Consider the following 26,226-nt stretch of genomic DNA (forward strand, 5'->3'; position numbering starts at 1 on the left):
GTCCCTCACGTACAGCGGCACAGCTAACCTCAGAGCATCCAGAACAAGCCTGGGGAGCAGTGAGTGTTGGGGGGGTTGCTGGGAGGAGGAGTGGGGGGAAGCGCAGCACAAACAACAGCAACAGGAACCAACTTGAGCCATCTAAATTATTCATTCTCCAGATGGATTCCTTTCCCCTTGAATTTTAAATTCAAATAGACCTATTCACCTACACTTTTCGGTGCCACTGCTTTTGCATCTGATGTCGCCCGAGCCGCAAATCAACTCATGCCGTCACGTTAAGACACAGCTGGGTAAAAAATCTAGTATACAGGAGTGACGCAGTCTTGTGTCTGCCTTACTATCCCCCTTACTCTCTGCTCCTTTCTCTCACCAGCTCCATCCTTCTCCATCTTCTCTCTTCCCAAAGCTGACCTTGGGAGGATTTGAACAGTCTCGCTGGCCCAAGGGACAGTGACTATCTCGCAGCTGCTAAAATGTCGGCAAAATCCAATAAAATCCTTGTGTCTCTTTATCAGTCCTTGGAAGACTTTCTGAGCATTGTTTTTTCTCAAGCTACACTGAAATAACTGTACTGAACTGACTCGATGCAAATGTGTACATCATTTTCACATAAAAAAAATAGGACAACAAAATATTTTTATTTGTATTGAAATCGTGCACACATTTGGATCAAGTAGTTTCAATACATTCGTAATCGTAATGTTCAATACGTTCTTGATATACAGCTCTAAGAAAACTCTTTATTGGCATAATGCCTTTACCTTATGTAAAGTTTTTTTTTCATATAAATGTTTTTAACTGTTTTTTAACTCACAAATCATTTACAAAATGGAAACAAGCAAGTTTTCTTCTGTAGCAGTGGTGCCCAAACTTTTTACTTACACACTTGTGACAGTACACAAAAAAGAAGGAGGGAAGATTTCAAATTAAGTTTTATACATTACACCCTTAAAAATGGTTCTATATAGTTCCAAAAAAGTGTTCAACTGTTGTTACAAAAATCTTTTTTGGTACTATATAGAATTCTTATTGTAAATTGATTGTACATTATGTACATTTTGTTACTAAAACACTTCAAATGCAATTCTCAATTAGTGAGGATAAGGGTAATTTTGTAGTGGGCAAAACCAAACATCCTCAAGACCCCATGGGCCACACTTAGGGCAGCCGTGTTTTATAGCATTACCCCAAAGAACTTTTATTTTTAAGAGAGTTTACATTGGTAATTCCACCCTGCTCAGACTTGTGATGAAATTCTACATTTATAATTAAGTACTTAATATAACCTTTTAGCTAAAATGACTTTATGAATAATAATTTTAAACTTGTTATAATTATCACTTGTACTATATTCTATGAAATATTGGTAAACCACAGTATAAAGGAGGAGGTGAGGATCTTCTCAGGGTAACATCTCTAGTCTTTTAGACACTTTTACAGTTCTTTTTCTTTTGGAAATGTTTCACCATGAAAGGCCAAGCTGAGCGCTAGCCGGAGTGATTCAGCAGATTCTGCTTTGAGAGCAGTGCTGTGGCCTGCCCATGACTGAAGTCATGAACACAAAGGGGTGAAAACTCAACAAAACGCATAATTAGAACCAGCCATAGTTTGGGGGAGAAAAAAAAAGTCAACCGTTTCATTTTTTTAAAGCAAGACAGGAAAAACGCTGAGGGATGGGAAGCCACAGTGCACATAGTTTCTCTGTGTGAGACAGAAAACCCTTTTCTGAACTCTGATAACCCCTTTCTTCCCTGAAAGGCACGAACACATGGGGGTAATTTCACATTAAGAATACCTGTTTGACAAGCAGTTGTTATTCACAAATGGGTGAAATAAGACACTACTTACAACCACCTCATCATCTTCACAGAAGGTAAAACATAACATTTCTGAAAAGACACTGGGTAGTATTCATAAAATTCAATATTAAATATAAAAACCAATGTTTCCACATTTATCAGGGTACTATGGTACATTATATTGCAGTTTGATATTTAATATTTTGTAAGATATTTCCATTAAAGCTTTCAGGCCAATGCAAAAAAAGTGGATTCTTCTGCTGTAAAATCTCCTCTTTTCCATTAATAACGTTATTTTTTAACGCTGTTGCGGCATTCATTTGATATGAAAAGAATGTGATCTAACAAAGACAGAAAATTAGTAGATTTATATTTAGCTTGTCACAAACTATGATTTTGAACATGAAAAAGCATGAGCAAGAATATAAGTCACAGATCAGTTGCGCTTAATCCTTACTCCAAAAAAAAGAATAAAGAACAAAAGCAGCCTCATGCACCTTTTATACAGTGATAGAAAACATGCTAGCACAGAGAAAGCTTTGATTGAAATAGGTTAAAGGAGCCATCACCAATGTCTCTGAATGTATTGTCAGTGACACATTCTGCTTGATAGGGTTAATACATTTAACCCTTTAAAATCCCAGGCTTATTATGTAGTAACTACAGTGACTTCAGTGCAAACTAGTATACTATTCTTAGGTTACCAAAGTGAGTAGTAAAGGTTGGCCCACCATCAGGCCCAGGCCATTTAGGATTTGGGGACTCAGGCTTACTGCTAATGAGTGCTAATGTTTCACAAACCTAACATATCTTGTTTGGATTAGACTGTTTTGCTATGTTTGCTTCTCTTAAACTGCATCAAAGGGGAACCTTACAGAATACTGTAAATATTAACTAGATAGAAAGGGGATTTCCAAAAAGGAAGCTTTCACTTTCTTTAGTTTTTATGTATTTTAAATTCTACTTTTAAAACAATCTGAAGCACCCTGTAAATGACACACTACAGTCAACAAAGTTTATCTCACCTATCAATGTCGCTAAGGCTAAAAATCTGTATTTGCTGTATGAATCCAACATCACCATGCCAGTATAGGCGATATATGGCTCAGCAGTATACTCAGATATTGGCTATGAATATAGGTAAGATTACTCACATGGACTAATGTGTTTTTAACAGAGGAGCTTCTGTATGAACTGTGCTAATCTGAGCCTCCTTCACTCATACTGCTCCTTTTCTTTGGCAATGCCTTTTTGCAATACTTTTGAAACCTGACAGAAAACCACAGAAGGTAGGTGTTAACGATGTGCTGCAGTAGGATTATAGTTTCTTAGGCTACGCCCATGCAAAATATTTTTCCAGACACCCTTGTGAAATATATACATCTCTATACACCCAAATATCATAACTTATATAACTTAGCAGAACCTTCCAATGCAGCCTACAGAGCAGCACACTAACACTCAGCCTCTGCCCTCACTTATGAGCAGCTCCTGGGCTTCGCTACAGATGTATAACCTACATTACCAATATGACCAACCTCAACTGGCAGGGGTCCACTCACACAAACTTACTTCCTGGCCTTGGACAAGGAGATGGAGATGACCTCAGTCTCTGGGGGCAACTCTTCCCCTGTACATATCCACTTATAAATGAGCCTGATGACTTTTAAAAGGACAAAGAATCATTAGGAGAATAAGTAGCCTTTCACATATTCTCTCTGCAACGCCCCCTGAAAGTAATTCCAATGCATTTACACAAAGGAGAATAGCTTTACTGGGAGAGGCAGTGGTTTAATGGTCCAATACGCTCTTGGCCCAAGTACAATTATCCTCCTATGATGGTGCAAAAAGAGGAGGGGGGGGAGGAATCATATGTTTTAAGGGAAAAGTGGGTTCAGCTGAATGTCAGAGTACACAGAAACATTTGGCCATTTACGACAAAATAAATCATTTAAATGAAAAAAAGATTAACACAACAGTTATTACTCTTTGCACAAACAAACTGCAGTTGATCAAGGAAAAGCAAAAAACATTAAACATCTCCAGTGCAAAACGCAGAGCACACTCCATAAATCTTGGACAGAAACTTTTCCCCACACATTCTCAAAAGAGCCCTTCATAATATTAGAATACAAGAAAAAAAAAGAAAGTAATTGGTGTTGGTTTTAGATTTTTTAGTTTTCTTTGGATTAAACATCAAAAACGTACTTGACTGAATATGTGATCTTGTGTGAGGGCCAAGCTTGAGTAAATATCTTCTTTTTATACATCATCTTGTTCTGCTCCTCTTTCTAAAGCACTCACACACTCTCCATATGGTGGAGTAATAGAGTAAATTGGCTCCTAACAGTCATGTAATGTTTCAGTCTGTAAAACTTCTCTCAGAGACTCTGAAATGTTTAGTCTTTGCTGGTACAACACTGATGTGCCTTAACAGGGCGAATCTGAGACCTGCCACTAGGATTCAGGTTTGAACCCTGAGTCTGCCGATATTGATGTCACATGACAATATTGACTTTTTGTTTCAGCAGTACTGATAAATAACAAAAAAAAACAGTTATGTGCAATGTACTTCATTTGGTTGGTCCTTCTTTGTTTTGAAAGAACAGTTCAAAATACATAAAAATTAAATAAATATTAAGTTTCCTTCCTGTTAATGTGTTTTTTATCAGATTAATGCTTATGTTTAAGCGAAGAAAACACAGCAAACGTACAACAAAAATAAGGTATTTCATGTTCATAATGCCTAAGTACAGATTTTCAAATTTGCAGCAGAAACACTGCAGTAATCTACTGTATTCCTTAAATACAACGGTTTGCTGAAAAGAATGATACATTTAGAAAGATACAGGTCAGGAACGGTGTCAAAGAAATTAAAATGTTGGATTTAACAGCAATTAGCTGTTATTTGTAAAGTATACTGGAAAAATGACTGGTACTTTAGGCAGTCTTGAGCAGCCTGTCTCTGAATATTGTAGCACTGGGAGCAGAACTCGGCAGCATTCCTTGCAGTTTTGGTAGTTTCTGTTAATTAGCTTTTATTTCTTCATCTATAACTCTACGCACATATTTATTATACATATTTATTTACAGTTATTTTGTTTAAACCTGTTTTTCTAACCCCAAATACATGTATTGGTATTTAAAGATACTATTAATCTTATAGTGTCAAATTAAAACACGAGTTACAAGACTGTGAGCTTAAAGACTGGCTCAAGTGCATGTAAATGCTATAATGTCTCGTGTATAAGGTGTTCTTGGTAAATAGTTTAACACTGTTATTATAGCACTAATAGCGTTATTATTAGTTTAATATACTGTTGGTTTTATGTGCTGTATTATAAATTGCAGCATATGAATAAACTGCTATAAGTCAGCAGCACTATACTGGACTACACTGCCAGGTAATCACAGTAATTTTACATTTTTTTTTTTTGTTTTTTTTACAGTTTACCACAACATTTTGATATTAGAAACTATTGCGAAATTGATTTTTGATCCATACTGCCCAGCACTATTTCTCACTGGGCAATACAACAGCATTCCTACTGGGAGAAAAAGTCTCTCCTCCAGTCTCTATGTGGTCATGTGACTCAGCACACTCAACAAAGTAAGACATAATATCCTTCAGAATACTATGGGTAAGGATGCACTCTGACATTAAAAAACATTCAGATTATCTTGCCCTGATGACTGAGGTTTAAATAAACACACTTTCCATACAAGCTACAAAAGGCTTGAGTGTATAACAAAAACAGTCCAGACCCTCCTGATAAGGTTAGATAAAGAAAACTCAGAATAATACAGACTCCCCAAGGGGGAAGCAAAGGGAAATGGCTTTTGTAGCAGGAGGGGGGTTATTTTAGGCGGGGGTGCCCTGCATGACACAGTTCCTGTAGGTTTCACAGCTGAGCTTGTTTTATTGAAAGGACATTTGAAGGCCTCTGAAGCAGGAGACATGAAGCAGGAGGTCATGTTTGTTCTGCTTAAAGTGATGCAGCTTTAAAAGCTTGCTTCAAAAACACCAACTAAATATACAATGCATTTGATAGGGAGGGTTAAATTGTACAGTTAAGTCCCTTGTATTAAAATGTACTGTGATTCGTCATACTGCTATTTTAGAGTCTGAGCCTCTCTGGTATTAATGTAGTGTATATACTATATGCTGCTATAAATACTGTCAGTAACCATAATGTTCAGACATGGGTGTGCTGAGGGTGGATCAATCATGCGTTTGGTTGAAATAAAAAGGGCAAAGAAAATGAGAGAGAATGAGTGCTAGTTGAACAACATACCACTGTGTACTACTCTACAGTACATATCGCCAATAAAACATAAAAGCTACGGTACAGGTGACACCCATAGTTTCCCTTCTAGTTTCAAACCCATCTAATCTCAAACTATGTGCACTCCCATATAAGTTGCAGCAAGAGATAAATTCCATCAGAAAATTCTAAACTTTCAATCAATGGCACATTTGTGTTTGTAAATAGAACTGGAGATATTTTTGACATTAATCTTATGAAGAATTATTGTAGCCTTATTTTGCAGATTTTTGCCAATACTTGGCACTGAAATGGAAAAAAGTCAAAACTGCAGACTCTAAGCTGTTGATGTAGAATGTAAATCAGATGTGGATGTAATTCACTGCATGATTTGTCATGTAATTAAATATGTAATTACATAATTGCATTTGAAAAGTCTAGGAAAGTGAAAGTAATAACTCTTAACTTCTAAGGGTTAGGAGAAGCAGTCGCAACATCTATGTTGTGCTGGAAACACTTCCACTCAGCACTAAGCACCTCGCAGTGGGAGAGAAATTGGTTAAAATTGAGACCTGCGCTTTTATTGTTGACAGGTAGAAATTTGAAACAGCCGAAGAGAGGCGGTAATGGCAGTCGAGGAGTGAGGAAAAAAACCCCGAAACTGACACTCCCATTAGGACCCTACTGGAAAGTGAAATATTTGATCACGAGAGGGAAATTGAACAAAAATGAACTGAAACGAGATATAGTCGACTTACTTTCCTTCTGGCTCCCGGACATAGGTGTCACTCAGACTTAATAAGCGTTTGAATTTCCATTTTATCACAGAAAATAGAGTGCGAGAAATAAAATCAGCCGGTTTCACCCTAATGGACAAAGTAATGGAGAGGTGAAACTGACACAATACATTCTGTCCATAGTAATACCATCAAAATGAAAGCATATTCACTGCAGGAGTTTTCAAGGAATCAATTCAAACCGAATAGTGGCCCTTTTCTGAGGGTTTTTTATTTCATAATGGCTCCAACAGATCCAGCACTTTGGATTTTGGGCAGTGGGGTGTCACTCAGGGTGATAAAAACAGCCGTTTATCCAATAGAGTCCGTCTTGCAGTCGATGCACAGGTCCAGGATTGTGCTGCACTCATTTTAAATGTGTATCTACGCTCAGACATTATAGCGATTGCACAGTAAAGGATTAGCTCACTTCTAGACCCATAAGTTACATATGAGGTCAGGTCATATAAGATGACCTCTGGTGCCTGCAAGCTCAAGTCAAGAGAATCCAGTGAGCATCCGCAGGCCGAAACGCACACCCACACATGCTGCTTGTGATCTGCATTATCATCGACATCGTTAAAAGCTGTGGGGAGGCAGCCAAACTGAGCACAGCCAATCACATTCAAACACGAGGTACTGTCTTGAGACAGAAAGGGTGTGGCACAAGTCAAAAGAAACCACACAACTTCAAATGCCCCGAGCTACAGACTGTTAAGACAGGCCACGAATATATATCAGTTCAAAATCGGCTACGTCGAGTCATATAAGGACTCCGTTTCCTAAAAGATTCAGTGGGAATGCTGATTATTCCCCGGAAATCAAAAATGCATGCACATAAAACTTCTACAAGAAGTTGCTCTGCTAATCAGGCCCTTTACTTTGTTTTCCCAGCCAAGAAAACAATGACACAATTGCAAGATGCAAATCCACGCCTGCTTTGTTTTTGACAATAATTACAGAAAGAGAAGGAGAGGAAAAAGTCCTGACGTCTGGGTCCCCAGTGCTCTGCTGCGCTATTAATTATTCTGAGGAAGACAGATGTTAAATTGTGTATGCCCATCAGCACTAAGACTTTCTGAAGATTTATCATTCATGTAAATCATGAATAAAATATTTCCTTGCCGAGAGAAAATGTTACATCTGTTTGGTGCATCATAGATACTGTGATGCAAGAAAATCAGTACCAGCAAACTTTAGTGACCACCTAAACGAATACTAAGCAGGCAAAGTTTACCACACCAACTAACTTTTTATTCAGAGCAGGGAAATCGATTATACCGAAAGCTATAAACATTACCGTGAATTAAGTTGCATTCGTTTGGTGTTTACCACACGTTTGGATAAACGTTTGGTCATGTACTAAATACGGGATCACTTAGACTCTCTCAGCACCAAAGTTCAAATTTTCAGTGTATCTTAATCAGTCTTAATGAATATTCACACAGGGTCACTTTCTCACTGCGGTGTGAAAACACCACAGTGTCCATCTCTCTAAACTCTACAGCAGCCTGAGCGTTCCGCAGCAGGAACACAGATTTTTCTTCTCGGAAAGCCACTCTAACACACCAGCATCCAGCCAGTAAAATGTAAAATGTGCATGAGCTCTGCCTTCCCCCGGATACATAAATAAATAAGTAAACACGCACAGGCCCAGAGTGTCATCTGTGCAGAAAGAGAGAGATAGAGTGAGGTGGGGGGAGAGAAGAGAAAGCAGAAGAGAGAAAGAGAGAAAACAGAGGGAAAAAAAGAGCAGGAGAAAGGAAACCTGGAAAGAGAGAGACAAAAAAATAAATGGAGAGTGACAGAATAAGGTAAGAAAAGAGAGAGTACGAAGAAAAGAAAAAAGAGGTGATGACAGAGAGAGAAAAAGAGAGAAAGAGAAATAAAGAGTGAGAGAGAAAGTAAGAGAGAATGAAGTGAAAAAAATGAAGGAAGAGTAACAGAGAGGAAGAGAAAACATAAAGTGATCGAAAGAGGGGGTGAGAGGAAGAGGAGAAGGAAGAGAGAGAGAGATAAAGAAAAGACAAGAAAAAAGATCAGCGAGAGAGGAGAGAGAGAGGATAGAAAAATGGAAAGAGAGAGAGAAAATGAGAGTAGAGAAAAAGAGGGAAATAAAGAAAGAAAAAATAGAGGATAGGGAGGATAAGAAAAAGGAAGAGGGAAGAGTGAGAGTAACTAAGAGAGGAAATGAAAAAAGGAGGGAAAAGAGAGAGAGAGAGAGAAAGAGAGAGAGAGAGAGAAAGGGTGAGACACCAAAGAAAGATATAGTAAAGAAAAGCTTAAAAAAGTAAGGAGAAGTACAAAGAAAGTAAAAAGAAAGTAAGTGAGAGAAAAAGAAAAACAGAAAGAGAGCTGGGGAGAGAGTGAAAGAGAGAATACAAGAAGAAAAAAGTGAAAGAAAAAAAGCAGTGAGACAGAGAGCAAGAGAGTGAGAGAGAAAAAGAGAGGGACGCATCATCAGTATGAGGGGGTCGGGGCAGCAGTGGCAGGACGGGGGTCTTTGGCTTTGCCCCTGGCCACCATCACGGCGGTCTGCCCTCGGAACAGACAGGCCGGCTCACACACAGCAGATGGAACTAATGATGCGCAACAAAAGAGATGATTTCACTGCAGTCCTGAGAAAGACACAAAGAGCGGCGGGACGTTTGAGTGATAGGGCCAGCCAGGCACCGGCGCTGAGATACGGGCAGCTTTTCTGGAGGTGCACCCTGAATAGAGGCACCCCGGCCCTGCACGGCCCTTTCATCTGTCTCACACAATCAGCCCGCCACTTTTTAAAAAGGAGGAAAGAAATCAAACGTGGGGTCCCAAGACCGCCTTTTTTATTTTGTTTTGTTTCATCCTTTTTCATGAAGCCTGTCAGCAGGATTTTTGTACAGCACACTGTATGTGCTCCTGGGGAATCTACAGTTAGTCAATCATGAAGAAATAGAAGAGCGAGAGGAGGTGGGAAAAGAGAGGCACCGTGACAGTTTCTAGAACATTATTACTATCATTATTATTATTATTGGGGTCATAATATATTTACACTTAGCTCTTGATTTGGTCCAATTATTGATCAGTTCATGATTTAAATTTCTCACAAAATTTTGAACTAAATGTGAATGAGGAAAACTGATGCCTGTATCGATGTTGCACAGCTTACTAATGAACACACTGGAGTGAGTTGTTGTTTGTGAACTTTGGAGCTCAAACGATGCAACTGCATTCAATGCCATAATTAATAGAACTGCAATATCGCAATGTCACAATGCCTTGTTACACCCATGGTGATTAAAAAATGCAACGGCATTTTATGGCATAATTAATAGAATGTTCTTTCTCCACATTGCATAGTGACAATGCATTGTGATGTCACTGCACTGTTACACCCCTAGGTATTCTTATCTATTAGTATTATTGTTGTTGTTGTTATTATTATTATATTTATTATCATTTGGGGTTATTGGGTTTTATCTTATTACACTCCAATGATTTCAATTCTTGAAACTGTGTTCACAATATGATATTCTCACCATATTTTAAACAAAATTCAATATGAAGCAAAATGATGACTGTATCGATGTACCGATCACAGCTTACTAGTAAATTTGTTGTTGAATGCTGGTCATTGTGAATTGGTGCTGGCTATTTGTGAGCAACTACATTTAATGCCATAATTAATATAATATCCATTCTCCATGATGTATAATGTCACATTTTTGTATTGTGATATCAGGTCACAACACACTGTTATGCCCCAATTATTATTATCACTATTATTATTATTATTAATAATAATAATAATAATTTCTAGCTGAGTTTTCTCTGTTACTGGAAGAAGTGTGAAGTATCTGTCATGCGGTTTTCATTTTCCCTGAATTTCAATGTAACAGCTACATCTTAAACTATGTAGTTGTCTTCTTGAAAAAAAGCTGCATAATGCAAAGAAGTGAAGGAGAAATCAGACAATAAAAATTCCATAAATTATTCACCACAGAGTGTGTCTGTTCATAATACTGAGGTGTGGCAGACTATGCTTTGACTTAAGTTAGAACCTCTTCAAAAAACAAAACTTCAACTAAAAAAGGAAGAGAAGGAAAAAAAAGCCCTTGATGTGGCCTCTTTTTAGATCTGCAGACCCATTCAAAGGGAGCCTGAACTGTAACTCTTCATCAGAACAACATAATATTGCCCACTGACAAGCGCAGTCCAGTGTTAACAAGGGAGATTTGCATGCCCTTGGATTGAGGGGAAGAGGATTAGATTTGAAAGACCTCTCCTGAGCTGATGTCTTAAAGAAAACACTGCAACTCAGCCCTCTCTTTAAGAGCATAACAAGTACATCTGACTGAAAGTACAGCGCGTAAGCTTCCTTTGCCATCTGGAAACAGCGTCTTAGGCAAGGTGGAGGGGAAAGCACGGAGGCCCTCAGACACCTGGGAAGAGGATTTAAGCAGGACGTGGAGCGTTCAGTAGCTCAATCCTCAGGCCCCTTCACACTGTAGATATCAGCGGAGAAAGTTCAGCGCGCCGCTGACACTAACAGCAGAGCCGTGCCTGTATTAGAGTCAGGTTAGCACTGATAACACTATCAGCCTGCTCCCCCCGGGCCCGCGATGCTGGGCCTAACCCTCAAATAAAGCCGCAGTGCCTTGACTCCCTGCCATATTAACTCTGATTACAATGACCTTCATTATATCAGCTAGCCTTATTATACCACATAGAACATGGCGTTCCCTGGGGTTCTGACTTCTAGATGGTAGAGAGAAGGGAAGGTTGGGGTTTTTTGCCCGGAGAGGACTGGACTGTGTTTTACACGTAGGCCTGACCACAGTTATATATAATAAGTAGTGCATAGCATGCTTATACAAAGAGGATATGTATTAAGAGCCAGACTGAGTTGACCCCTCAAACTGCTGGCTTATTAAGTTATGCAACTTAAGATGTCTTATTCAGTAACTACTATAAATATTCAGTGACCACCATGAAACTAATGTGCAAGTTGTGTAGACATGCTGGAAAAAATAAATGACCTTACATTATAAAGATTTTCACTTTTAGCAAGCTAAATGCTAAAATGCTAACTAGTCACCAGTAGTAAGCATTTGCCTGCTCTGCACATCACAACAACAATGAGCCCTTCTGAACAGGTCACAGTTGCTGGACTAAAACAAAATGATCTTATCTGTAAAAGTTAGTCGAGTTTTTTGAAGCATTTAACGATGAGTTAACAAGATAATTCTCAATTGTCCATTGTGTTTGCGCTTTGCATGACAGTCAAATTTCCCCTTTTTGTCAAAGTAGGCAGTTTGTAACCACACTGAGAGCCAAAATCCACCAGACTCTCTAGCAATAGGAAACATAGCTTGTGACACTGCTATGGCATGGATTCAATGAAATGACATTTCTATTCTATTTGGTCTCAGGTAGCGTAAAACTAATTTGTGAATTTCACATTATTAGTCCTGTAGATGGTTATGCAACACTTACTTGGTTAGATGATTACTAGAGCCTAGACCAGGGGTCAGCAACCCAAATTTCAAGAGCCATTTTGTCCTTTCAACAAAAATCAAACCACCTTGGGAGCCACAACATTTTATGTCCATTTTACCATCTTGACAAAGTATGTCTGTATATATGTATGTGCTAATGTATTAATATAGGTCAAAAAATATAAAAGAAAACGCAGACTTACTCTGCTCTGTTTTAAGCTTTATTTTTTCGCAAAAGTGGAATTTCTTGTAAAACGTCTCTCAATGTTGAAATTTTTATGAGGCTGATTCTCATTAGCCAACTTCTTGTTGGAATTTTCCTGTTGCACCTCAAATGGTGCAGCAGGCTGACTTTAGCCTCGTAATTTTTTGTATTTGTGAGTTTCTCATTGCTGATTAAATGTATCAGGAAACCAGCTGGAGTGCTTATAAATGCGATAAATTGTCTCCAAATTATCGATGTTTGTCTGAAATCTTTCTCTTTACCTTTTTGTTACCTACTAGCTAGGCAAGAATGTTGTCTCCGTTGCTACAGTGACCAGCACTCCAGTGTTTAAGACTATTTATTGTTAAAACTGTGTTAGATTGATCAGCAGAGCTTTATTTTAATGCAAAACATGATTTTTTATGTTAACTTAAAAATCTAATTCTGCTGTGGAGCAGCAACAGGGCAGTAAAAAAAGCCACATGTGGCTCCACTGCTGACCCCTGGCCTAGACCTAGCATTTTGTGCCTTCAAAGCTTAAAGCCTTAATATCCTCTCTTTCTCTTGCCTGCAAAAAATCCTGGACCAAACGAGCCTTGTCCCATTTGAAATGAGTTCCCTCACATTGTGGCGATTGCTTAATTTGAGCGTCAAGCAGACAGGCACTGCTGGTCACCTCCAGCCAGCAGCATGAGCCAGTGGATGCTGGCAATGGAAGAGCACGCTGCTGGACTCGGGCCCTAACCAATAGCTTGGGGACTCCCGTCACCACTTAGCATGCGCCATGCTTGTTAACCTCAATTTTCTGCCCATTCCCAGCGACAGGCCTACCTTCCTCTAGCTCTTGGCAGGCTTCTCCTCTGGTGAGGGGGGCCCCCAAGGGCCTGACTACCCCTGCACAGCAGGATGGTGGGGCAGAGAGAGAGGGAGGTGGGAGGGATAAGACCCCATAAAATCTCCTGGCTCATCCACGAACGCCCGCTGGCAATCTCAGCCTCTCTCTCGCTCTCCTGCCAGGTGCCTCCATGGCAGCCGTTACCCACAGAAACCTGCCGCTCCCTATTCACTTAGCAAGGCTAACAGAGAACGAAGCAGCATGGGTGGAACAGTGGGGGGAGCAGGGGGTCCATTCCTGCAGCCAGCAGGTGGGGGGTTAGCATGTTTATTTTGTGCTGAGAGGTGAGCAGGCTTGGCTAAATCAGCCTGATTTGGATTAGAGAGAATTCACAGCCTGTAAGCAATGCTTCACCAGGAAACTCCTCAATAGCAGCTTTACCATAAAACACCTGTGGGCGCACTGACAAAAAAGTTTTTGATTGAAATGTGTACATTATTTCCACATGAATAAAATTATATTACATCAACGCTTTGCCTTTCTGTTTACTTACTTTTGGAAATAATTGTATTAATATCAAATATTTTATAGTAGTATGCAAAAGTCTGAACACACCATTTGAACACATCTTGAAAATGAGAAGAAACAAACTTAAATATTTTAGCGAACAATTACTATTTATATCTACTATTCATATCTACTTTATATTAAATATAAAATGTCATAACTTTTGTACATGCCCCATTTTATGTATTTTTCCCACTGTGTTAAATTCAGCAAATAATCAGTAATTGTGCATTAAAATGCACAGAAGTGTTTTTGCTTTCACTTAGAAAATCAACACAACAAATTTGACCAGGGGCGCCTAAACGTCTGCATACAACACTATCTACATGGAAATGTTGTAAACAAAATATGCTAAAAATAGGATGGCAATTAACATAAAGTTGTGTATTTTAAGTGAGTTAAAAACATTAGTTCATCATCACCAGTATCACTCCATAATAAACACCAAATTAAAAGTCCACACACGCTGACAGTCCACAATGTATGCTTTCAAAGCAAATAAAAGCCATCGCTTCATTGCAGATTTATAAAGAAACGGCGTGCTGACTGTCTTGTGCATGAGTGAGAGGCAAAGAGTGAGGCAGTCACACACAGGCACCTGCTGAACGCTGGATCCTCCTGGGCTTTCAGCCCTTAATTAATCCAGGCCTCTGGGTATCATGATGTGGCTAGGCTGCTCCTCTGCATGTGTGACTCAATTAAGCTGTGTTGTGAACCAGAGGTGCAACTTCAATATTGCTCAGAGTCCTCGCTATTGTATCGCTGCCCGTCAGCTTTTGTGTTGTGTGAAAACCAAGACAATCACAAACACGTTCATATCTTCATCTGCTTCACTGGCGCTGTATAGCGTATGCTATCGTGTTGATCTACTTAACAGAATGAAAAATGCTATGGTATGATGACGGACCAAAAACTTACCTTATAGCTTGACGGCAATGTGAACAAAAATATCAAATTCATGTTATCACTGCCAAATCAAAACCTTAAAACTTCATTTTTTTTGTGGTTACGTCACTCGAAAAATGCTATTGCTTATACCAATGCTAAATGCTAATGCTTATTTTACTTCACAAATAATGGATCTATAGAAATGGTCAAAAATTAAAATTAACGTTCATTAGGGCTGGGCGATATATTGTCTATACTGGTATACTATGATACTGACAGACTGATACTGCTTTGCAATATCTCAAATATTTTGAGATATTTGATAGAGAACATATTACATCTGTGACACAATGGCCATAAAACCATGGTGTCCCTGTACCCTTTTATTTTTACCTTTTACATTAAATTTTGTGCACTTTTCCAGCAGCTGACAGTTATTTGCAATGTGTGCCATTTGCTGAATTCTACAGATTGTTTAAAAATTCTGGAAATGTGCTTCCTTTGTAACAAAGCACTAAGTAACACTATGTGAAGTTTCTTTCAGTGTAACTGTAAGATTTTCTAAGCTTGAACATCATGCACGTGATTGAATTGAGTATCATGTGATAGTCTGGTAGCATCACATATTTGCTAAATTTAATGATGTTGCAATTTATCAATACTGTCCAGCCCCAATGTTCTTTACAGGGCTCTTATTAGGGAAAACTGAAATTTCCTCATTTTTCTGAAAAAAGAACTTGAGGCAGTAAATAAACACAGCTAAAGTTTCAAAACTTATCGTTCACTTCCTAGCCCATACACTCCTTACTTTAAAACTAAGCTGCAAAAACAGCCTGCTCTGAGTGCACTGCTCCTACGTTGTAACAAGAACCAACACATTTGCATATATTCACCTACTCAACGGTTTAGCTCTGGAAATTCACACTGAAGTTACAAAGAGTGTTTCAGCCCAGACTGCTTCAGAATGAGGCACAATTCAGGGCAGCCAATCAGAAAAGAGGTGATTTACATATGTTAGCCTTAAAGACACAGAAACAAACACAGTTTGTTTAAATGCAAGTCTGTGGATCTATAGAGGTTACAAATGTCATAAGTGGACCTTGAAGTATAAATGTTCATAAGGTACAGAATACAATATAGGATATGGGCCCTTTAAATTTAATAACATTTGTCCTTCATTAATCACTTCAAATTAAAAATGTGTTCAAAATGAACAATACATTTTCCTTCTTCTCTGACACTGCATGAGTTTTATTATACAAATTCACATGTCTACTCCTTGTTATTACACATGCCCATATTTTCAAATTGCACAAGCTAATGACTAATGGCTCATGGAGAACAGGCTGAACAGTACCTGAACACTCTTTAAAATAAAGGTGCCTAAAAGGGGTTCTTTGGAGCAATGCCATGGACCCATTCTGGTTCCCTAAAGAACCTTTCAATAGGCAGTTCTTAGAAGAACTATTTTTGTAAATGAGATGTTTGACTGTGAAGAATCTTTTCTATATCAATTGAAGGTTTTTCCTACAAACCAAGAACAATTCAGGAACCATTATTTATAAGAGTGTAAGTAGATTTGTGTACAACTCACCTTCCTGGTGGGCTGGACTCTCCAGCTGGACTCTGGTCTGTGTGTCACTTTGTCTCTCTCTTCTAGCCGCTGCCATGCAGACACCCTCCAGACACTTACACCTCCTCTGGCTGACTGCTACAGGAACATCAGACAAGACAGAACCTTCATATGCAAGCTCTTCTATTGAATTTTGCTAAGTTTTCCAGTGAACACCACACAGACAAATCAGCATTCAGTTCATGTGACAGTTTTTATACATCATTTTCTATTAGTTTTGTCAGCAGCCTGTTTTTACACTGGATTTTACAAACATCGCTGTTTCAGGGGCACAATAACTGCTTTCATTTCATTGTAAAATCTGCCAAAAGCCCAATTAGATATTTAGAGAGAAAAATACGACTTTCAATTTACCAAAACAAACCACTCAGTAAGTTAATAAAAAGACATTATCATCCATCTTGTGCTCTTATTAGATTGTGCATTTCTGCATGCTACCCTTTCAAAGGGAAATAGAGGGCTTCTGGCTTTATAAAAAGATGTAAGAGTGCATTCAGTGTCTGAGCAACATACTGACAAAAGCAGTCAGAGTGATAAAAAGGAATATATAGCTTTTTTAGAGACTCGTAGATACAACAGTTTGTCTTTGTTGTGGAGCCGTCTCTTGCTTATAGTCTCTTGCTTACGTGCGGAGCGTCTTTCAGAGGACCTCATCCTCAGAGACCTCAGAGACCTTCATTTGTGCAAAAAAAAAAAAACAAACAAACAAAGAGTAAACCAAAAGTGAGATTAATGAACCACGTCTTTATACCATTTACACTGTATTTTCTAATATTTATTCCATCTGAAAGCATAATTATTATGGTGCATTATGTTTAATTCAGTATGACTATTCTTATGGGTAAACACAATTGTCGAGTGCTGTCTTTGGTCAAGGGGTCTAAAGTACTGGCCACACTGTTTCTAGGACTGAAGAAAGCACTATAGAAACATCAGGGTCATGAGTCGATAAATGGGGTAAGAAACAGGCTTCTGCAGGGTCTTATGGCATAGTGAGGTACACGAAAATAGGCATTAAGTATAGGTCTTCTTTCAGCATTGGATGCACAAACAGATGGTTACTCCCAACGCATTACATGATTAGCATCAATAACTGGTTTCTATGTAAACACTGTATAGAAATAATCTAGGCTATATCTTTGTTAGTTATATCTAATGTTATGCTACCATTAAACTACACAAAACAAGGTGTGTCAGACTGAGAACTGTGGCCAAATATATATTTATATTCGAAAACTACAGATATCAGAAAACCATATATCCTATAACAATGAAGAGAATTACTGACCTAACTTAAAGTCTGACAAAAATAAAGTTTATCCAAATGCAATAACTTTGCAATACCAAAACCTGTAGCTAGCTCAAGAAATGACAACACACTGTTAAAACTGTGAAGAATAACCCTCCCAGTCTTCCTTGTCTATGACAGTATTATTACTGCAGATAATTCTATTGACCAGCTATCAATTCACTAGGTTAATAATCAGTTTGGCTGTTTCAAAGCTTGTTGTCCATCTGATAATGTGCCGTCATCACCGTGAGATGTTTCACAGAAAGCGCTGGGCTATATAGGCTATAGATAATGTATGAAGAATGGAGGATAGAGGATACTTTAAGTCAGTCAATATAGGGAATAATTCTACACATTTGAACAAAACCATCAGAAACCATTTTTAATCTGGTAGAAGAAGAAACACCAGATTCGAACATCCAACTATATCCCTGCCCCCCCATGCTAACACACTGATATATGCTAATTTGCAAATTCTTGAAGGCCAAAAACAAAAGAATGAAAAGACCAACTAACGACCGTACATTCCTTCCTTATAGCGGATAAATAAACTAAAAACATAATAAATAAAAGTAATTATTATAGCTGCTAATTACAATGCTAATTATATTGCTAATTAGCTTAGTATGATGCATGCTGCAGATGAGAGCTCTGCCATGCCACATTCACACTGAAAGAGCAAGAACCAAGTCAAAATGGACGTGAAGTCTAAAACCACACATTTTACAATCCACTGTTGATGTTATCATTTCCAGAAAACTGAAGTCAGCAGCATTTGTTTCTAGCTTATATTATTTGTAGGGCACTTTTCGAAATGTGTCCTACCTTTCACATTTCTTAAACTTCCTAATGACAAAGGCTGAATCGTTTTACAATATTTAAAGTCAAACTGTGGACCTTAGACTAAACTGCTGTAAGTGGCAAAACATGAAGACAGGCTGCTTTCTAGTGATTTTTTTTCTTCTCAGACAGGGAATGCTACTTCACAGGGCTCGGCTGCACCTGTAACGTCTCTGGAATGCTTTAAAGGAAATTAGCAGAATGTCGATACTTCCACATTTACAAAGAATGTAGATTACAGTCACCTCTACCACGCTGCTGCCCCTTAATCGGTGCATCTGATGGAAGAATGTTGTTCATGCATTCACATATATAATTACACCCATGCACAAACATTCACTATTTCTCTCTGTTTGGGTACATAGGGGATAAACAAGTAGCACTGTTGTCTTTGATCAGACAAGATAACTTCAGTTTTTTTGAAAGAACTGCTTTATTTCCTCGTGCGTCACATTACATTGGTTTTCCAGCACAGCGTAAATGACAAAGACCTGGCGAGACAGTAAAAAAAAAACATGAAGTAATAACATCACCTAGAAAGAATGCTGCCAAGTTTAATTCACCTGAATGTAGTGAATCCAGTTAAAGCATAATAGAGAGGAGCAAAACAAACTAAAGCAAACAGGAGGAGGAACAGAATGTTCATTCCGTGTTTAGTGACTGCATGGTCGGATATAAAAAATTCAGATGATTATGTAGAAGCGAGGGTTGATGTGTCATAACATGAAATGTTTTTCACCACATTTTTTAAGCATGATCTCACAAACTGCAAAAAAGTACACGCCCAAAAGGCGCTTTACAAAAAAACAAATAACATGGTCTGGCATATTCCTTTTTTTCCACAAAAACTTTCAAAAGCAATAAGGAAAAAAGGCATTAAGAAACACTTCACATCTGAAACATACAAAACAATCAAAGTGAAAGAAACCTGTAAACATAAAAACACAGGAAGACCTTATCACAAGCCATTAAAAGATATAGGTCAAGGTTTAAACACATAAAGCTCTAACTGATCACAGGATAATCACTGTGGGGCCTGTCCATCATTTTCACTCACTCCTTCACACTTTTCTAATTTCTGCTCCATATTCTTTGCAAAAGCTATCAACCAATGAATGAGACAAACACCCATTTGTGATATTATTTAACAAATCAATGTTTTTTGATTTGTGCTGATAACAGCGAGATATGTCCAAGTTTGGGCTTCCTGATGATAAACTGGCATTTATGAAATGCTATTTAGCAGGGAAAAGGTGAGCGTGTGTTCAGATCATGAATCAACCTCATGTTTAACCAGAAACCACCTAGTTTTTCAGCTGACGTGTTATTTGCCCAAAAACAATGCCATATCAAATAATTGAAGGGTGTATGTTTGCAGTGCTTTGCATTCCAGGTAACACAGTGGTCAGATCCGTGTTCAGTGGTTACACGAGGAAAGCTTATCAGACGTTCCAGTGGCTGTAACAATATCAACAATGTTTTTCTGACCACACTATAATAAATATATACCCCCCCAAAAAAAAAAACACAGATGATGATGATTTGAGTAAAGAAAAGTTTACACCTCCTTAACATGCAGGATACTGAGTTTACTGACAAGAGCTGCCATTTGGAACAATAAAGTCCACACAAATAATAATAATAACAACAATAAGAAGAAGAAGAACAAAAAGTAAGGAGAATAATAATTAAAAAAATATTTGTTATTCATTATAATTACTATTATTATTGGTGTTGTTATTATTGTTGTTAAAGATGTATTAAAAGAAAACAAATTAATGCATATTCATCATTTCAGTGCGCATTATCTTTGATGGATGATAGTAGGGCCCAATGATTTTGGGAAACATCTAATTGTCAGTATTCAAAATATTTATTATATACAATATATTTATTAATTTTTTTCAACAAAATTAAGCCTTTTTTGCCAACAGGACCACCACGTCCATTTTTTCAGACTCTAATGATAAATGAAGTATGCCAGACTGCAGCTCTTGCAATTTTAAAAAATTGCACTTTTTCAAACTGCAATATCAATGTATAAACTATATCAATATATAAACGACCAATCGTTCAGCCCTAGTCCATCTCATACAATCATGTGTGAGATCCAGCCAAAAGCCATATGACAAAAAAACAGACATGTAAGTCCAGGAAATCATTCTTTAAGTGTCCCTCGACTAAAAACAAGACTTTGGTTTCTTCTTCACTGCACTTTTCTTTTTTGCTTTCCCTTTTGTAAAGTGCCCCACCTCCGAGAGATAATGACGGTTATGTCAAAAACGCAGGGTGTATACATTTTTCTTTAACCACCCTCAGCACACCAGGTACCACCCAGATTTATTAAAACTCATCAAACAATCTCAAACACACATAAAGAGACAGTAAAACCAGCAGCGACACTTCACACGATTCAACGTCCCATAATGACCTCAAAAGTCTGTAGATTATAGTAAATGAAGTCATTTAGCATTTGTCACAAACATGCTGAATGTAACATTCTTTTCTGAATGGTAGATCTGAGAGATGAGTGATCAAACTTCGATCTCTCTCTCCAGATGTAATGTGATCTTTCATTCTTTTTATCTATTAATGATTTCAAAGGCCTCCAACCATTATTGCTTTTATTCGCTGAAATAAAACCCAGCTGCTCCCTTTGTAGTGTGTCTGTGTGTGGGTGTTCTGTATGTGCTTCTGGTGCTGGGACAAGGGGATGGGGATGGGGTGTGGGTGGAGCTCGCTCAGGATGAAGAAATAAAGGGCAATCGAATACTTTGACTTCCTGCTGTTTAACATAAAAAAATATAAACACATAACCATGTGAGAAAGGGATATGTTGCAATTATGCTGTCAACATGCCAAAATTCAAATACAATAAATTATATATATAATACCCACTCTTAAAAATAAAAGTGCTAAAAATGTTTCTTTGGAATGAGAAGAACAATTTTTGGTTCACTAAAGAACCATTTAAAGGTTGGTTCTTAAATAATCTTATGTGGGCGTAGAGAACCTTTTTCTAAGTTTAAGATACAGTTTTTAAGTTTAATAATAAGGGGGGTTGGCAAGATGTTTTGTGTCATCATGATAAATTACATCACATTATGTCACAATTAGCCATCATGATCAACAACTGTTAACTGACGTTTAATTGCCATTAAAGTATTTGCAATTAATAATATTGTTGTCTTTTTATGTTCATACTTCCTAGCTTCTGATAGCTAGTAGCTAAACAAACAGTACTCACTACTGTCCTCTAATGGTGACAGCAATCATCAAATAAACATTACTCACTGCTGTCCTCTAAAGGTGTTATTGACAAACATCAAATAAACAAACAATACTCACTACTGTCCTCTAAAGGTGATAGAAAACATCAAATTAACAAACATTACTCACTACCGCCCTCCAAAGGAGTTGAAACTGAATCAAGTTAAAAAAAAAATTTGCAAGGCCCATGATAAGTCTCAATAACCGCATTTTAACGTTCTTTTACTTACATGTATTTACCCTAATCCAATGGATGAAAACACATTCAACACATCATTTGTTGCGGCATAAACCAATGATAGTGAAAGTGAAAAGTAGAAAAATGATTGTGATCTGCTCAAATAACGGCAATAACCAGAGTAAGTAATCATTATGACAGACCTAGTTGCAATACACTTTTCTGTGTATATTGCGGAAATCGATACATTTGTTTCATTAAAAAGAGAACATAATTAATCCTGATTAATTGGGTTTAGTGCAGTGCAGAGTATGTAAAATGTTGAATACAAGTCATTGTATTTATAGTTTTTGATGTTTTTAAATGTGGCAATACATTAATATACAATAAATGGTAATGCACATGAGTATCGGGAGAACGTCTGGAAGTATCGTGATGTTATATTTTTTCCATATAGATCATACCTAATTCAAAGAACATCCACATACTGAAAAGGTCATATACCAGTTAAAGGTTTTTCCTAGAGCCACATGCCCAAGCCAAGAAACATTCAGGAACCTTCATATTTAAGAGTGTACTTTCAATTTGTGTCTAAGTAAATAAACTACTTTCACTTAGTACAATAAACTTACTTTCACTCAGAGAGCTGAGTTAGGTTCAGACCACTGACAGTGTGGAATGTAAGAACACAGTCAGATTGGTCTTGTAGACTTGTTGATTATGCATGCGAGGAGTGCTGCTATCTTTTATTGGAAAATTTACACCCTTGGTGTGATTTATACAAATGAGCAGTGCCCATCGAGCAGTAAAGCTCTGTTTCTTTCATTTTTAAAGTCTAACGTCCATTAAGGATTCGGTGGGTAATAAAGAGCATTTTTAATCAACCCTCTCTTGTTGATGAGTTGACGTCTGAGTGGTCCTGCCCACGTTACAGTGCAAGATTTCATTTCTGAGAGCAACATGTTTCACTTGAGACCAACCAACCCAGACTGTGCTGCACCTCTGTGTTTCTGTACACCACTTTATGCGAAGAGTTCCAGAACAACAGAACCCGACTTCCTAAACATATGGCTCCATGATGAAGGTCAGCCTCCTATAACCTGTAAAATCAGTACTGAGGTCATATTATAATAAAGTGGGCAAATACTGTACAAAACAGAGGCGGTTTGGAACAGCTGGTCCAATTATCATCAAAAACTGTACGACTTGCCTTATATTTCGGCCTCTGCTTGTTTGGGGAGCGTTTCTCAGCAGGGTGCTATGGCCTGAGAACTCCTACTTCAATAAAATATTTCACTCACATCACAACCACTGTAATAAGAAAAGTATATAGAACTAAACTGTTTCGCATGAGAAGACCATCAGATTTAAAGGGAAATTCCACAGATTTTTAAATTTTCAGCATGATTCAGTCATTCAGATGTAAACATTCCAACTGCTTTACTATCCAAAATGACCACAAGTTTTATATATAATGTTGATATTGATAACATCATAGTAAATCTGAAAAAAGTACTATTTTGTCTTACAACACCCTCAGTGTACCTTTCCCCCATTAATGTGTTTTTAAAGAATGTTTTATGCCAAAACCTTCTCTCAAAACTATCCTAAAACAATGTCTCAAGCATTGTGTAATGGGGCAGAATGGGACATTTCACATCAAATCACTCTGAACAACTCAGTTTACATCTTAACATTTTGACATTTATGCATCTAGTTAAAGTTCAAAGTGTCCTGAAAAAACATGGGAGCAGCTCAGCTTGAATTATACAAAGGTCTCTAGACTAGGTAAAAAAAACAAAACAATGAAACATTTTCACAGCTAAACGAAATCGCTGCTGACCCGCTCACTGTACTGAAATCATAGCATATATTTATTAATATGTATGTGCTGTCTTCAATTTCTGTTTGAGGACTACTGTAACTTTTTTTACTCCACACTAAGGATTACGCACTGTGTTTGCATTCTGTTTCCCTCATCTTCTTTCTAGACTCACTGTTTTGTTCAGTGTTTGATTTGGTTTGGTATCCTTTCTTTGTAACCATATTTGATAAAAGCTGAGTAAAACACTTGAAAATAATAAAAAGCAACCCACTCATTCATTCCTGAACCATTCACAGAAAAATACTCCTCTCTCTCTCTCTCTTCTCACCTAGCCTGATGATGATCTCCAGCATGTCGCCTAGCCAGCTGATCTCACTGCTGCTCCAGCATCCCTGCATGGCCCGGCAGCATTATAAAGCACTTTTGAAGTGAGTGCGGGAGCAGTCTCTCCCCCACCTCATCCCATCTCCCCGCTGACCCCTCCACCGCTGGATTAGACCAGGCCGACCCAGGCCGAGCGGCTGCCACCGCTACTGTAAATCCTGCAGCTCGCTCATGCCCCAGCTTGGGTAATTAATAAAACCCCCATTACATGCCTGGTGCCCGTTGTTTGCTATTTCAACACCCCATTTGTGCCACGATTACAGTCATTATCAGTCACCGCCATTAATTCACCCACCGATGCCAGAACTGCATACTAATAAATTGGGCTCTAAAATTTTTTACCTTTCAAGGAGTTGGCGCTGGAGCCAGGCCAGGAAGTGCCACTCCTGATTAGGAGGCTTCTCCTGACTCTGAAAGGGCCCTTTGAATAGGGACTGCTGCATCTTTGGAGATAGTTCAAATTTCTCCCCCTTTGATTATTCTCTTCCCCTCCAAAATGAATCTTTATTAGGCTTAAATCCTAAATAAAATGAAATTAGCAGACTGAAAAATATTGCGTTCTTTTTTTCAACATATTCCCTGGTGCCTCCATGCAAATTATAATGCTTATTTATGCAAATGAGGTGTCGTCTTTAATTAGTTTTGCTTGAAGGCATTAAAATACATGTATTCTTTCCCCAAAATTTATTTGTTTTGTTGCTCTCTTCAGTCAAGTTCAAAATGACTGATTATGCCGACTAAAAAGCTTTATTAATTTCATACTTTTTGTTTTTTTTCCTCCCTCTCTCGCAGAGCATTATCTTCCTCGCCCATGGTATTTGAGCAGCACTGAGTGCTATGCACAGAGCAAAGTAATGGAGAGGGCTCCTCAGGCTCCCCTGCTGTAGAGTAGATCCAGCTACAGTCTTCTAAAGGTCCAGAAGATATTAAAGCCTGCTTACAGAGGTCAGTCTGGCTTTCACAGACACACCCCTGCTCTTAACCTCACACAGCCCTCTGTGCTCCTACATTCAGACACTTTTTACACAATGGTTTGTGACACTATACGACATGCTGTTGTCTGTAAAAATGGACAATGCTAAAAAAAAGTAGTAGTAAGTAGTAAGTCCTAAATCTTGTCTGCTCTTTTCAACCATTTTTATAGATAACAATATGTTGTGTTATTCTAGCATGCTAATTGGTGGCTGTAGGCTTCCATTACTTGTTAACTACATTAGATTTGGCACTCTAGTGCAAAACTAAAGAAGCAAACTTCAGACCCCAAACATGTCTTAGCTGACTGACAACTTTGAGGGTTAAGACTGAAACTGGAGCTACAAGGCTAGCATTGCTAACAAACACAAGAAGTCAACAGACACCTTAGTCTTTTACATGAATACATCTTCAATACATCTTTCAATCTGCTCAAACCACATCGACATTTTCATTCAGGTCACTAGAAAGATCTTCATCACAGTGTAGCTGAATGCAGTGGGCAGCAACTTTAGACAACAATGTGCCAAATTCCAACTCCTCCACAGAATCCAACTCCTCTTCATGTGACTTCAAGACACGCCACAGATTATGTTCGTAGTAACTGTTAATTTTGATTTTTTTTTTTACTGAAGACATATATTTATGACTAGAAACCACAGAATTTGTGAATGTAATCTAGCGCTCATGTGTCGAAATAACACATGAATGTGAAGAGGAGTCGAATTCTGTAGGGCAGCCACAATTCATTGCATTCAGCTACACAGTGTTTTGTTAATTTTTATAGCACACGTTAAGTCATACTGTGCCTTAAACCACATTAACAAGTCTGTGCGACCTTAATAAAGATGCAGTTTGAGCAAGCTGCGGTAAGTCAGTGCTAAACTAACGAAGCAATTTGCGGACATCAAACCTGCCTCGGCTAATCAACTGCATTTGGGGCAAATTTGTAGAAATTAGATTCTTCACCAAACTATCCTGCCTTTCTCCATATTTTGTGTTAATGTCTTAGGACCCT

At 38.1% G+C, this 26,226-nt stretch overlaps 1 protein-coding gene across 9 annotated transcripts in view; it reads right to left on the reverse strand.

Moving 5' to 3' along the window:
* The window catches only part of casz1 (castor zinc finger 1), a 230,770-nt gene that overhangs the window by 170,866 nt on the left and 33,678 nt on the right, over positions 1-26,226 (reverse strand). For 7 of the 9 annotated variants that reach the window (XM_036591368.1, XM_036591372.1, XM_036591371.1 and 4 more), the window contains one exon: positions 16,410-16,526. The exons of the other annotated variants lie outside the window; for them this stretch is intronic. The gene's annotated coding sequence lies outside the window, so the exon portion shown is untranslated. The remainder of the gene's footprint in view (positions 1-16,409; positions 16,527-26,226) is intronic. 9 annotated transcript variants of the gene reach the window in all.

The sequence above is a fragment of the Colossoma macropomum genome, unplaced genomic scaffold (assembly GCF_904425465.1).
Source record: "Colossoma macropomum unplaced genomic scaffold, Colossoma_macropomum, whole genome shotgun sequence".
Classification (NCBI taxonomy): domain Eukaryota; kingdom Metazoa; phylum Chordata; class Actinopteri; order Characiformes; family Serrasalmidae; genus Colossoma; species Colossoma macropomum.